This window comes from Odocoileus virginianus, chromosome 4 (genome assembly GCF_023699985.2).
Source record: "Odocoileus virginianus isolate 20LAN1187 ecotype Illinois chromosome 4, Ovbor_1.2, whole genome shotgun sequence".
Classification (NCBI taxonomy): Eukaryota; Metazoa; Chordata; class Mammalia; order Artiodactyla; family Cervidae; genus Odocoileus; species Odocoileus virginianus.
The window spans coordinates 45,854,003-45,868,017 of NC_069677.1; the positions used below are offsets into that span (position 1 = coordinate 45,854,003).

The 14,015-nt window shown below is 39.9% G+C and overlaps 1 pseudogene; it reads left to right on the forward strand.

The window, feature by feature from the left end:
• The first annotated feature begins 1,166 nt into the window (after window positions 1-1,166).
• Window positions 1,167-1,604, forward strand: LOC110151888 (dynein light chain roadblock-type 1 pseudogene; annotated as a pseudogene).
• The last annotated feature ends 12,411 nt before the right edge of the window (window positions 1,605-14,015 follow it).

A 14,015-nucleotide genomic window follows, 5' to 3' on the forward strand; every position in this document is an offset into this window, starting at 1 on the left:
GATAGATTAAACTTTTCATCAGTAGCAGATTACCTTCTACAGCATGCCTTGCTTCTCACTGTTAAAAGATCTATATTAATCTTTTTATCAGCTTACTCACATGCTCATATGTAGGGAAATCAAATATGAAAGTAAATATATTTGGCATGAATGATATGGCATGAAATAAATGCTTTGTTATAAAAAAAAAAAAAAGATTTCCAGTTGCAAAACTTCCATTTGTCTCCAATTTCTGAAGAAATTGCAGTGCTTCAGATCTCCTTTTTTTTTTAAATCCAGAGTTCCAAACCTATTCCAGTGCTCTGAATGTCTTACAAACAACATTAGGAAAGCCAGAAGTTTGTGCATGCCAACAGACATTACATCTATAACCAAAGATATCGGTCTCTATGATGCCAACTAGAATCTGAACTAGTATCCTAGCTGCCTAGCCTCTTAGATCAAGGCTAGCACAAGCCTCATAGAAACATTGTAGTCAGAAGTTATCAGGAGAAGTCAATATAGGCCTGTAGGTAATGGTTCTTACTCTGCTTCTGAAACAGTTCCAAAAATTCTTGAAAAACTCTTAATTACGCCTCATCACTCATAAGGCTGTTGTCACTGACCCACACCATTGGCCAAATAAAGGCAGGAAACAAGGATATTAGCCACATTGCATCCTTCCAGGTCATACTGACATGTTGATTCTAGAACTTTCCTGCTTTGCTCTAACTCCACAATCTGGCATTAGTTTCTAAGACTTTATCATGGATCTGGATCCTGTTTATTCCACAAAATGGAGCCAAGAACCTAGGTCACTAACAGCTGTGAGATCGGGGGCAAATCAGTTCACCACACAGACACAGACAACAGACTATGGATACAAGGCAGCAGGGGAAGGAAGGAGAAGATGAGATGCTTGGAGAGAGCAACTTGGAAACTTACATCACCATATGTAAAATAGATAGCCCGTGGGAACTTGCTCTATGACTTGGGGAATTCAAACAGGGGCTCTGTAAAAACCTAGAGGGGTGGGATGGGGAGGGAGATGGGAGAGAGATTCTAGAGGGAGGGGGCATATGTATACCTGTGGCTGATTCATGTCGGTGTTTGGCAGAAACCAACAAACTTCTGTAAAGCAATTATCCTTCAATTAAAAAATAAGTAAATTTTTTAGAGGGCGCAGAAAGGCTGCGAGACTGGGCTGAGGGCCGGCGACGTGGAGCTACCGGATCGGTCTGGGATGGCAGAGGTGGAGGAGACCCTGAAGCGACTCCAGAGCCAGAAGGGCGTGCAGGGAATCATCGTGGTAAACACAGAAGGCATTCCCATCAAGAGTACCATGGACAATCCCACCACCACACAGTACGCCAACCTCATGCACAACTTCATCTTGAAGGCCCGGAGCACCGTGCGTGAAACTGACCCCCAGACTGACCTCACCTTCCTTCGAATTCGCTCCAAGAAAAATTAAATTATGGTTGCACCAGATAAAGACTATTTCCTGATTGTGATTCAGAATCCAACTGAATAAGCCTCTTTCTTGGCTCCCTGCGTCATTTCTTAATTTAATGCCCCTCAAGAATAATAGCGTTAAATCATGTCCACTGACGGGCACGTGGAAGGCACGTCCTTGATCTGGGTGGGCTGCAGCCCCTCCCAGCCCACCAACGTCATTCCTGGCCAGCTGCCCCTGATTTTCCAGGAGGAAAATCACGTCCAGGTTTTGGAGCAAGAGCTTGTGAGAAGCCCACACCCTGTTTCCTTCTGACTTTGTCGCCCTTGGAAAAGGCTGTTTTTCTTTAACTAAAAATAACCAGAATGCTAAAAAAAATAAAAAATTTTTTTAAAAAATAAGTAAATTTTTTAAAAAGTTTACAGTGGTAATGAATGCACAACTTTGAATACATTGAAAACCTCTAAACTGTGTTCATTAAAAGATGAGTGTTATGGTATGTGATTTATATCTAAAAGCTGCTTTTAAAAATTAAAAAAAGAAAAACAAATAATGAAAGACAATGAGTTTGGACTAGATGAGCCAGCGATCAACCCTTTTCTAATTCTAAAGTTGTTGCTGTTTCATTGCCAAGTTGTGTCCGATTCTTTTGAGACCCCATGGACAGTAGCCCACCAGGCTCCTCTGTTCATGGGATTCTCCAGGCAAGAATATTGGAGTGGGTTGCTATTTCCCTTTCCAGGGGATCTTCCTGACCCATGGACTGAACCCACATCTCCTGCATTTGCAGGCAGATTCTTTACCACTGAGTCACCTGGGAAGCCCTAGTTCTAAAGTATTAAAACTCTTTTCCTAACAAATCCTGTCTAACCATACCACTCGAGAACTAAATACTGTTTCGTCCTTATTTTGTCACCTGATCCAGGACTTGAGAGGCAGGTCTTGGAAAGCTCTGCCTGTGGTAGGGGCTCTGGAAGACCCTTTAGAGGTCCAGGACTCTCCTAGGGAGAGCTGAGAATCCCAGAATAACAGGGATCTCTGATAATCATCAGGTTTGGTATCAGCACAGAGAAGAACAGAAGAGAGTCTGTCCCTGAAAAAGCTACCAAGAAGTTAAAGCTTCACATGCACACCAGCAGTCACTTCCTCTTTCAGGACAGCCGTGCTATTTAATACCCCAAAAGACCAAGGACAAAGAATGGCATTGTATAAGCACTGTAACTCAAGCAATTAGCCAGGTAATGGTCTGTGGGGTTCATTATAGCAGAATGTCAATTAAAACACTTGGAAGGAGATTATACAAAGCCCTTAGATTTCAAATCTTATAAGCGATCCAGCAAGACTAAATTATAGTAAATGTCATATCACTATAGTAGGTATCACACAAATGAAAATAAAGTTTCTTTTTTAGTGTGGACTCTTGCTTAATATCTCATCAATCCTAGAAATTGAAAAGAGCAGCCAAGTGTCCAGTTTTCATTCGACAATAAAAGATATGGGATAAAGGATGTGATGTTTGAATTGAATATCTTCTTTCCTATCTTTGGCTTTTTTAAGTATTTTGTATCTATTTTGTATATCTCTAGTTAATTGTATTTTTAAAGATTAAAACATAAAGCAATTAGTTTCATTTTAGACTTCTGCCAGTGGACTTACAGAGGAAGAAAAGAAGAGGAATGAATAAAATATGAATTTCAGAGAGCAAATTATTTCTTAGAAAGATCTTCAGTTAAGATTTCTTTTGTTTAATGACTTGTCTGACTTCATTCTCACAGAAGCATAGCATTTCCTTTTTTTTTTTAATGCAGATATGTTATTAGAAAAAATGTCTTCTTCAAAGTAGAATAATAACTGACAGAGTTCTTTACGTAATTTCAAAAATGCAAATAGTATTTAAGATCCAAATAGATGGCCACAATGATTTACCTAAAAGTGTTAAGAAAAACATAATATATAAAAATTATTTTCTGTCCTAAAAACCCTCAAGTCAAGTTTAAGCTGGCAGTTAATTCTTATTCATGAATTATAAATCCTTTACAGAGGGAGTGAAAATAACATGACCAGTAGATCTAGAAATATAATGTTCCACTAATTCTATCAGAAGAGTTAAATGTGTATTAAAATTTTATTATTATTTATAACTGTTCCCTAAAATACCACAGGCATAGCATATTTTTAAAAGCAAGCTATCTTTTTCCTCACCAGACAATTGTTATGATAGAAACTACATTTTTGATACAACTTCCTACATCATTTTAACTGAGGATATAGTACAGAATTGTAATCTAAACAAAACCTGATTTTTAAGACCTTCATCTCTGAAAGGGAGTTAAATATCACATGGAACCAAAAATATGTAGCTTAACCTCAGTAATATCAATATATTATAATCTCCACTTAGAGTTTATTTATTCTACTTATCTCACAGATACTGACAAACGTAGTGACTTTAAAATTAAGAATGGTTTTATACTCCATACCACAACCTTCCACACTTCAAAAATCAATACAAAAATTGGATTTAAGACAGCAGAGGAAAGACTGCCTTCTACCAATTGCATGCTTTTATCACGTCTATTCATATTCTTATTTCCATGAAGCAAATTATGTCAGCATGACTGTTTATGCCTGGAATCTTACTGCAAAATTCCTGATAAAGATAAAATAAATCAATGTTTATAATCATCACCTACCTTATGGGCTCCTTATCAGTAACCTCTCTTCTGGACAGCACATTAGAAAATTCAGTCTCCCTCACCATTATACAGGGTCTGTTTTATTCCTTTTGAGATTTACCCCCTACCCAATGAGAGACGAGTACCTTATGATGAGGGGAGGGGTGGCTTTTTCTGACTCTGAAGAAAGGCTCTGAAATCTGATGAAATGCAAATATCTTGGGAATATTAAAGCCTTAGCTCTTCACTGGCCTGACCTTGTCTGCCATTCCTCTTGGTTTACAGGATTATCTTTCATCCTAATTCTTTAAGGCCATGGCACCAATGTGTCAAACTATTCTCTTGCTTAGTAAATGCCGTAGTTTTCTTGAGAATCTTTTATCTATTATCTGGGTAGTACTTGAGTATTGAAAGACGTCTGCTTCCACTGTTGAGTGAGGCTTCGCTGCAGGAAAATGACCACTGGGGGACATTTCTGAACAAACATTCTCTCCATCCTTCCCCTTTACCGCATGAGCCTCGCATCCACTGAGGACTGACCAAGACTTGTAGATTCTTGGCCAAGTTCATTTCTAAGAAGACAACTGTGGCATATTGTTTGAGACTTCAGTAAGATGTTGCTGAGAATTTATAAATTACAAAAGCAATAGTGGTCTCATGAGAGATCATTCATTCAGCAAAGAAGCAGGCAAACTTTCGTGAGAACCTATCAATAGCCAGATCCTGTTCCAGATGCCAGGAATAGAGTGAGAGAAAGACTGACAAGGTTCCTACTTTCATGGAGTTTATTTTCTAATGGGGGAGACAACCAAAAATTAAAACACAAAGATGGAAACAGTAAATATCATATAGTAGTAAGCCCTTGAACGTTATGCACAAGCGAAAATAAAGTGAAGTGATGGGGGCTGACTGGCTTCTTCAGAATGAGTGCTCAAGGAAGGTCCTTCTAACAGGCTGACTTTTAAGCTGCTGCAGTTGGAATGTGGAGAAGGAGGACATCAGAGAATAATCCAAGAGCCTCCCAAGTGCAGAGACTCTGAGACCGTGAGAGCAATACAAAACAGATCAGAACAGAGATACCAAAGAAAACCAAACTAAATCCCAGATCAGCAGAATGGTGATATGATTGAATACACTAATATATTTAAGACAGGTGCTGCAGAAGAGTACTGATCCACCATCAGAACATAGAAAAGGGAGTTTGGGAGGCACAAGCAGAACTGGGATCCCATCCAGACAAGTCCAGGGAGCCTAAGTCAATGGGACTTCAGTACTCCAGTCGCTTTAGTAACCTGATCCCCATTATGAGCTGGATGCAGCTGATTAGCATAACCAGGAGCCAGGAAATGTTTGATTAATATAAATCCTCTCCTTCTGATTCCATACTCACCACATTAAAGTGATGGGGACTGAGCGGCTTCTTTGGTCTTTCCTCATTCTGCCCTCAGAGAGAATGGGTTGACCCTAATGCTTAAAGTAATCTGACGTAGTGATCGCTCATGATAAGTTACCAAGTGGGTTTCTAATTATCATTTGGCTTCCCCTGTAGCCTGCTGGCTTGGAGAGTAGGCTGTGGTCAGGCTGATACAAACCCCAGCAACCCAGATGGTTATATTCTAATTATAAATTAATAGGAATTCTTAAAGCTGTCTGTCCCTCATTTTAGAGTTTCTGGGGTCTTGATTACTCCTGGATGTTGACAAATTTAATCAAATTTAATTTTGACAAATTTAATATTACAAATTTAATCAAGCCACTACCTGGAGAATCCCAGCCCAGCCCCAGCTGGCCTTTTCTTCGTAACCACTGACCCCTGATGATTGAAGATACATATGCCCATGGCTCCCACATTGTCACTTCCCTTGTGGCTCAGACAGTAAAGCGTCTGCCTGCAATGCAGGAGACATGAGTTCAATCCCTGGGTCAGGAAGATCCCCTGGAGAAGGAAATGGCAACCCACTCCAGTACTCTTGCCTGGAAAGTCCCATGGACGGAGGAGCCTGGTAGGCTACAGTCCATAGGATCACAAAGAGTCGGACACAACTGAGCAACTGCACTTTCCTTTCACCACATGCAAAATGCTGGGCTGGATGAAGCACAAGCTGGAATCAAGATTGCTGGGAGAAATATCAATAATCTCAGATATACAGATGACACCACCTTTACGGCAGAAAGCGAAGAGGAACTAAAGAGCCTCTTTTTTGTTGTTGTTGTTCATTTGGTCATTTTAACTCTTTAGCACAGCATTTTAAAGAGCTTCTTGATGAAAGTAAAGAGAAGAGTAAAAAAGTTGGCTTAAAGCTCAACATTCAGAAAACTAAGATCATGGCATACGGTCCCAGCACTTCATGGCAAATAGATGGGGAAACAATGGAAAGAGTGACAGACTATTTGGGGGGGCTCTAAACTCACTGTAGATGGTGACTGCAGCAATTAGATTAAAGACACTTGCTCCTTGGAAGAAAAGCTATGACCAACCTAGACATCATATTAAAAAGCAGAGACAATACTTTGACAACAAAGGTCCATCTAGTCATATATGGATGTGAGAGTTGGACCATAAAGAAAGCTGAGCACCAAAGAATTGATGTTTTTAACTGTGGTGATGGCCAGCCCAGGTTGGACGCATGAGACAAGTGCTCAGGGCTGATGCACTGGGAAGACCCAGAGGGATGGGATGGGGAGGGAGGCGGGAGAGGGGATCAGGATGGGGAACACATGTAAATCCATGGCTGATTCATGTCAATGTATGGCAAAAACCGCTACAATATTGTAAAGTAATTAGCCTCCAACTAATAAAAATAAATGAAAAAATAAAATAAATGTGGTGTTGGAGAAGACTCTTGAGAGTCCCTTGGACTGCAGGGAGATCCAACCAGTCAATCCTAAAGGAAATCAGTCCTGAATATTCATTGGAAGGGCTGATGCTGAAGCTGAAACTCCAATACTTTGGTCACCTAATGCGAAGAACTGACTTAGTAGAAAAGACCCTGACACTGGGAAAGATTGAAGGTGGGAGGAGAAGAGGAGAACAGAAGATGAGATGGGTGGATGGCATCACCAACTGGATGGACATGAGTTTGAGCAAGCTCCGGGAGTTGGTGACGGACAGGGAAGCCTGGCGTGCTGCAGTCCATGGGGTCACAAAGAGATGGACATGACTGAGCAACTGAACTGACTGACCACAGGCATGCGGCTGTGCTCAGTTGTGTCTGACTCTTTGTGACCCCATGGACTGTAGGCCGCCAGGCTCCTCTGTCCATGGGATTTTCCAGGAAAGAATATTGGAGTGCATTGCCGTTTCCTACTCCAGGGCATCTTGCCCGCCCAGGAATCGAGCCTGTGTCGCTCGTGTCTCCTGAATTGGCAGGTGGACACTCTACCACTGCACCACCTGTCATCTAAAATGCCTGATGAGTTCAACCGGGCATGATGAAGAAAGCTAAACTGCCCTGAAATAAGCAAGCACATGGAAGTCTCCCTCTGAGTTTATCAGGCTCTCTGAGAGCCTTGGCAAGCAAATATTAATATCTGTTCCATCTCTATAAGAGGGAAGACTTGGTCTCCTCCAGGTGTTTTTTCCATAGATTTTTAATTACACCAGTAATATATCAATACATTTGCCTTGTGAATGCATAAAACGTTACAGAGGACAACACCTCACTGCCCTAGGAGGAGCACTGTTATCACATATGAATCCTTTCAACCTTATAAAGTATTTACGTCCTATGTCTACATACATATATCCACTCATTAAAAAAAAAAAGCTATATTTGCTTCAGGCTTAATAAATAGTTCCACGTGGTACATCTTGCTCTGTAACTTACTTTCACTAAACCATATACCTTGGAATTGGACTCATCTTCATAGGCAGTGTATGAATAAGAGTGGAAGATGGTTTGAAGTTGACATAGTGGTACCATGACTGACACAAAGGTAGTTTCTTGGGTTACTTAGACGTCTTTTTCTCTCTAAATACCTAAAATCATTATACTACTAAAATATCTTTACCTAACAAAAATTGTAATAGTTTTGTTTAGATCTACTAAGTAAATATAGAAGTAGGTATTTTGGGGTTTCCCAGATGGCCGCTAGTGGGAAAGAACCTGCCTGCCTATGTAGGAGACATGAGAGATGTGGGTTCGATCCTTTGTAGAGGTAGATGTTTTCCTTATAAAGTATATGAAAGCAAATGCAGATTTTTCCACATAAGAACACATAACTTTTCTCTTCATCTCTTTAATTGTTGCCTAATATTCCCCTACTGGAGTATGATTGGCCTGCTGCTCTGACTGGTTTTCTATCATTTTTCTTCTATTATTACAAAATCTTCCTGAGCAGACTTTCTCCTTAGATAGCAGAAAAGACACTAAATGAGCAATGACCCATGTTTGCTATGGTTAGAAGGTTATATAGAAAGCTGTAAATATTAAAATATTAATCACTGTATTTAATTATTAATTTACTAGTAAGTAAAACCTCATGAGCAAGTACTGTTATCCCCATTTTATAGATGAGAAAACTGAGCACAGAGAAGTTAAGAAATTTGCCCAAGAGAACCAGCCAGGAAGAGGTAAATCCACCATTCAAACCCAGCTCTGTGCGGTGCCAAAGCCCAGCTCATAAGCCTACTTTATACTATTTTCCATTTCTAGTCTACAGGTACCTGTGCATTTTATCTTTCCTCTTTTCTTGACATTTATGCAGGACTTTATTATTGAGGACTTCCCTGGTGGCTCAGTGGTAAAGAATCCACCTGCCAAGCAGGAGACATGGGTTTTATCCCTGGATAAGGAAGATCTCCTGCAGAAGGAACCTGCACTAGTATTCTTGCCTGAAAAATCCCATAGACAGAGGAGAATGTCCATGGGGGTCAGAAAACAGTCAGACATGACTGAGTAAACAAAATAATTACTGTTGAAGTACAAGAAGCAACCTTGATCATGAAGTTTGAAGGAGCATGGACCATAGAAATCTTCATCAGTTCATTTAAAAGTGTTCAGTAGGCATCATGCATTATGCTGACTCACATTAGGAATCCATGCCAGCCTATAATTCTTCACCCTCTCTGGCATGCTGGCACTGGATTGATTTATGTACTACTAAACTCAGATAGCTTAAAATATCTCATTGCCTAAGCCCTCAATAGTGCTGATAAAATATATGTAGCTGCATTTATAAATCATTATGTTTACTCACATTTAAAAAATTGAAAATAATGTTTTCCAAGAAGTTGTTGGACAGTTTCAACTTATTATGGACTGGCTGTGATTGCTTTTTATGTATCAAATCCTTATAATACTCTTATCACCTCTTATGTAGTTACTATGAAATGAATTATGCTTCTCCCCTACCAAATTCATATATTGAAGCTCTTCTCTCAATGTGATGCTATCTGGAGTTGGGACTTTTGGGAAGTATTACTAATTAAGTTGGGATGAGATCATGAGGATGGGGCCCTCAGGATGGGACTAGTGTTCATATGAGAAGAAACACCAGAGAGCTTACTCTCTCTCTGCCCTGTGAAGACACAACAAGAAGGCAGCTGTCTGCAAATCAGGAAAAGAGCTGTCATCAGACTCTGCCACCCTCTGGCACCCTATTCTCAGATTTTCAACCTCCAGAACTAGAAGAAAATTAATTTCTTCTGTTTAAGCTACCCAATCCATGATACTTTGTTATGGCAGCCCAAACTGACCAAGACGATAGTATAATAGTGCTTCTGCTGCTGAGTCGCTTCAGTTGTGTCCGACTCTGTGCGACCCCATAGACGGCAGCTCACCAGGCTCCCCCATCCCTGGGATTTTCCAGGCAAGAACACTGGAGTGGGTCTCCATTTCCTTCTCCAATGCATGATAGTGAAAAGTGAAAGTGAAAGTGAAGTCGTGTCCAACCCCTAGCGACCCCATGGACCACAGCCTACCAGGCTCCTCCATCCATGGGATTTTCCAGGCAAGAGTACTGGAGTGGGGTGTCACTGCCTTCTCCGATAGTACTAGACAATAGTATAAGATTACTTTATTTGGGTCACTTTTTATGCAATCTTTAAAGATAAAATTAAGTTTCCCAGTGGCTCAGTGGTAAGAATCCCCCTGCCAATGCAGGAGACACCAGAGACATGAGTTCCATCCCTGAGTTGGGAGGATCCTTCGGAGGAGAAAATGACAACCCACTCCAGTATTCTTGCCTGGAGATTTCCCAGACAGAGGAGCCTGGCAGGCTATGGTCCATAGGGTCACAAAGAATCAGACACAACTAAGCAAGTGAGCATGCACAACATAAAATTATTAGGATTTTTAATCATTTATAACCTAGTTCAAATTTAGTTGACTGCAGGGAAGTTCCTATTCTTAGAGCTCTAAGTTAAAGTATTTAGCTTTAGTGAAGCATCATGATGCCTACAACTTGTTTTCAATGGTTCCCAAAAACTTATAGTGAGAAAGAAAGACAAAACTGACAAAATGTTAACAACTGTTTAGTCTAAGTGAAGAGATCACAGGTGCTCATTCTGCCCTTCTTTCATTCTTCTGTAGGTTTCAAACTTTGAAAAACAGAAAGTTGAAAGTATGCCAAAAAAAAAAAAAAAAGTATGCCAGATTCAGCTATGACATAGTTATACAACAAACATCTCTAAAATCTCTGTGGCTTTGTGACAAAAACATTACCTTATTTCTCATTCACAGGTTTACAAGTGGGCTAGGCTGCTCGGCTTCAAGTTGGGAAAAAAGTGAAAGTCACTATCGTGTCGATTCTTTGCTACCCCACGGACTGTAGCCCACCAGATTCCCCTGTCCATGGGATTCTCTAGGCAAGAATCTTGGAGTGGGGTGCCATTTCCTGCTCCAGGGGATCTTCCCAACCTATGGACTGAACCCATGTCTCTTGCATCTCTTGTATCGACAGGCAGATTCTTTACCACTAGTGCCACCTGGGAAGCCCCATATATAGATACACATAAAACCAAGTGACTTCATAAAATGTTTTAAGTTCCTCTTCGGGGTACATTTGTACTCAAAATAATTTATTAGGAGGAAAACAATGAAGGCCTAGAATAAAGCTCCTTTTATAAAACAGCTGCATCACCAAACAGATTATATTCCTGACCCTGACCTGAAGGAACGTGTCAGCTTTCTTTCTTTCCAAGGAAATCTGCCCAGTGGGCTTCCGTCCAGAAAGTCTTTCTGCTTTAGTTCACTGTATCTCTCTCTGACCTTTACTTCTCAGATGTGTATCTCATGTAACAGGTCTGTACACTTGACCTTGACTCTTCTGAGTGAACACAAAAGAGAAAGGAGTTCAAGGAGAAAGTTTCCCTTAGTAAGTGGGCGGCCGAAAATCTTCAGATTTCAGAGCCTTTTGTTTTTAATAAAGCAATTTTCCCTTAAACTTACCTATTTAAAAATTAAAGTTTCTCAGTAGCATGGAGTTCTGAAACTCCCAGTTTGAAATTAATTTTATACTTTATAAGATTTCAATTGCTATGAAGTTGTGTTTCATCCCCCCTCTTATTGAAAAATCTCACTGCAAAAATAGTCATTCGTTTTCAACTCTGGTAAAATTATAAACCTTATAGTGGAAAATTTAAGTGGTAGAAAACTTCCTTCTATTTTGTAATTTAATGAGTAAATAAAGTCAAATTTTAACAGCTAGACATTTCACTATACTTGTTAATCATTCAAATGGACTACCAGAAAAAAAGAAAGATTATCTTTTTGGTTGCTTCAAACCTTCTTCTAAAGCCATTTAGCTTCTTTCTCATTGATTCAAGCAATAAGAGACCTAATGTTCCTTGAACAACTTATATTTGAAAATGCTTTTGCTTCCTGAAAATATTCAAGTTTTATAACATTGGGATTTTTTTCAATAAAGTGGAGTTCAAGAATATAGGCAAATCTCTCACCAGGGACTTTTGAAATACTGCAATATACCAGCAATTCAATTTAAACACTAAAAATAATTTCTTTTATATCATACATTTTCTTAAAATCTGACAGATCTATAATTTCCCTCCATAAAATCAATTAATTTTTGCTAATATGTATCCATCATGAATATACATTTATATCTAAGTGTTTGCTTTAAATACATGGTAAGGTGCCAATTAAAATGAAAATCTGTTTCAGTTATTTGAATTCTACCAGGGCAGTGACTGTGTGCATACGGAAACAGTCCTGGTTACCCACAACACAACCCCAACAATATATTGACGAATCAAAAATGAAATGTGTATTAGCTGATTTTTCTCCAGCTTCCAAGTCACCTAAAAGTAGTTACTCATATTTTACTTACTTTCATATCTAGGTCCTACGACCCTCCCCTAAGTTTTCTAAGCTTCCTCATGGGTGTCTTGCCAGGTGCCCCTATGGGCCCTACATGGCCCACTGTGCCCCATCCTCAAGTCTCTAAGGACCCCATCTCTGCTCGCCCTCCAGCCATGGAGGGGACAGTGCATTGTGAGGCAGGGGAGATACTGTCCCCTGCCATGTACACCCACTTGGATGTCCGCTTATTCTCTTGATGTCTTAGAGAGATTTAAGTGTAAAACATTTTCTGTTTCTCTTTCCTGCTCCATGCAGAACTCAAACATGAGCTCAAAAAGGGCTAGCCTGGGGGGTAAATCTAAATACATAGACAGGTTACATTAGAATCCTCCTTTCTCAGTGGCAAATTTTTTTAACTGAAGCATAGTTAATTTACAATGTTGTACTAGTTTCAGGTGTATAGCAAAGTGACTCAGTCATATGTGTGTGTCTGTGTGTGTATTCTCACGTGGTGCGGGTGGTAAAGAACCTGCCTGCCAATGCAGGAGACATAAGAGATATGGGTTTGATCCCTGGGTTGACAAGACGCCCTGGAGGAAGAAATGGCAACCCATTCCAGTATTCTTGCCTGGAGAATCCCAAGGACAAAGGAGCCTGGCAGGCTGTAGTCCACAGGGTCACAAAGAGTCAGACACAACTAAAGCGACTTAGCGCGCGCACACACACACACACACACACACACACACACACACATTATATATATACACACACATATATATATGTATTCTTTTTCAGCTTTTTTCCATCATAGGTTATTATAGTATATTGAGGATAGTTCTCTACTGTGCTATACAATAGGTTCTTGTTGTTTATCTGTTCTATACATAGTAGTGTATATATGTTAATCCCAAACTCTTAATTTCTCTCTCCCCCAACCCTGTTATCCCCTTCAGTAACCATAACTTTCTATGTCTGTGAGTCTATTTCTGTTTTGTAAATAAGCCCATTTTTATTATTTTGTTAGATTAAGTAACATATGATACTTGTCTTTCTCTGTCTGACTTATTTTACTTAGTAGGATAATCTCTAGGTCCACCCATGTTGCTGCAAATGACAATATTTCATTCTTTTTATGACTGACTAATATTCTATTGCATATATATGTAGCATATCTTATCCATTCATTTATTGATAGACATTTAGGTTGCTTCTTTGTCTTAGGTATTGTAAATAGTGCTGCTATGAACATTGAGGTGCGTGTATCTGTTTGAATTAGAGTTTTCTCTGGATATATGATCAGTGGCAACTTTGATCTGAAGAATGAATTCCTCCCCCAAGAGAGTTCTTCATCCTTGCTTTTAGGGAAATTAAATGGAAGTAGTCCTGTTCAGGCTTCAGAGACAAGAAAGCAAAGCAGGCCTCTGACCTTGCTTCTGACCTGCCTGGACACTGCCCTAACAACTCTACTCCTGAGTGCACCTGTTGTTACCAGGAAGCTATGGGGTACTACAGATAAGATCGGGAGCAGGTCTTAGAATTCTTAAGCCCTTGGAGGAGGTCTAGCCAATCACGCCCAGGACTTAACCCAGATGCCCATCAGCAGACGAATGGATGAGGAAGCTGTGGTACATATACACCATGGAA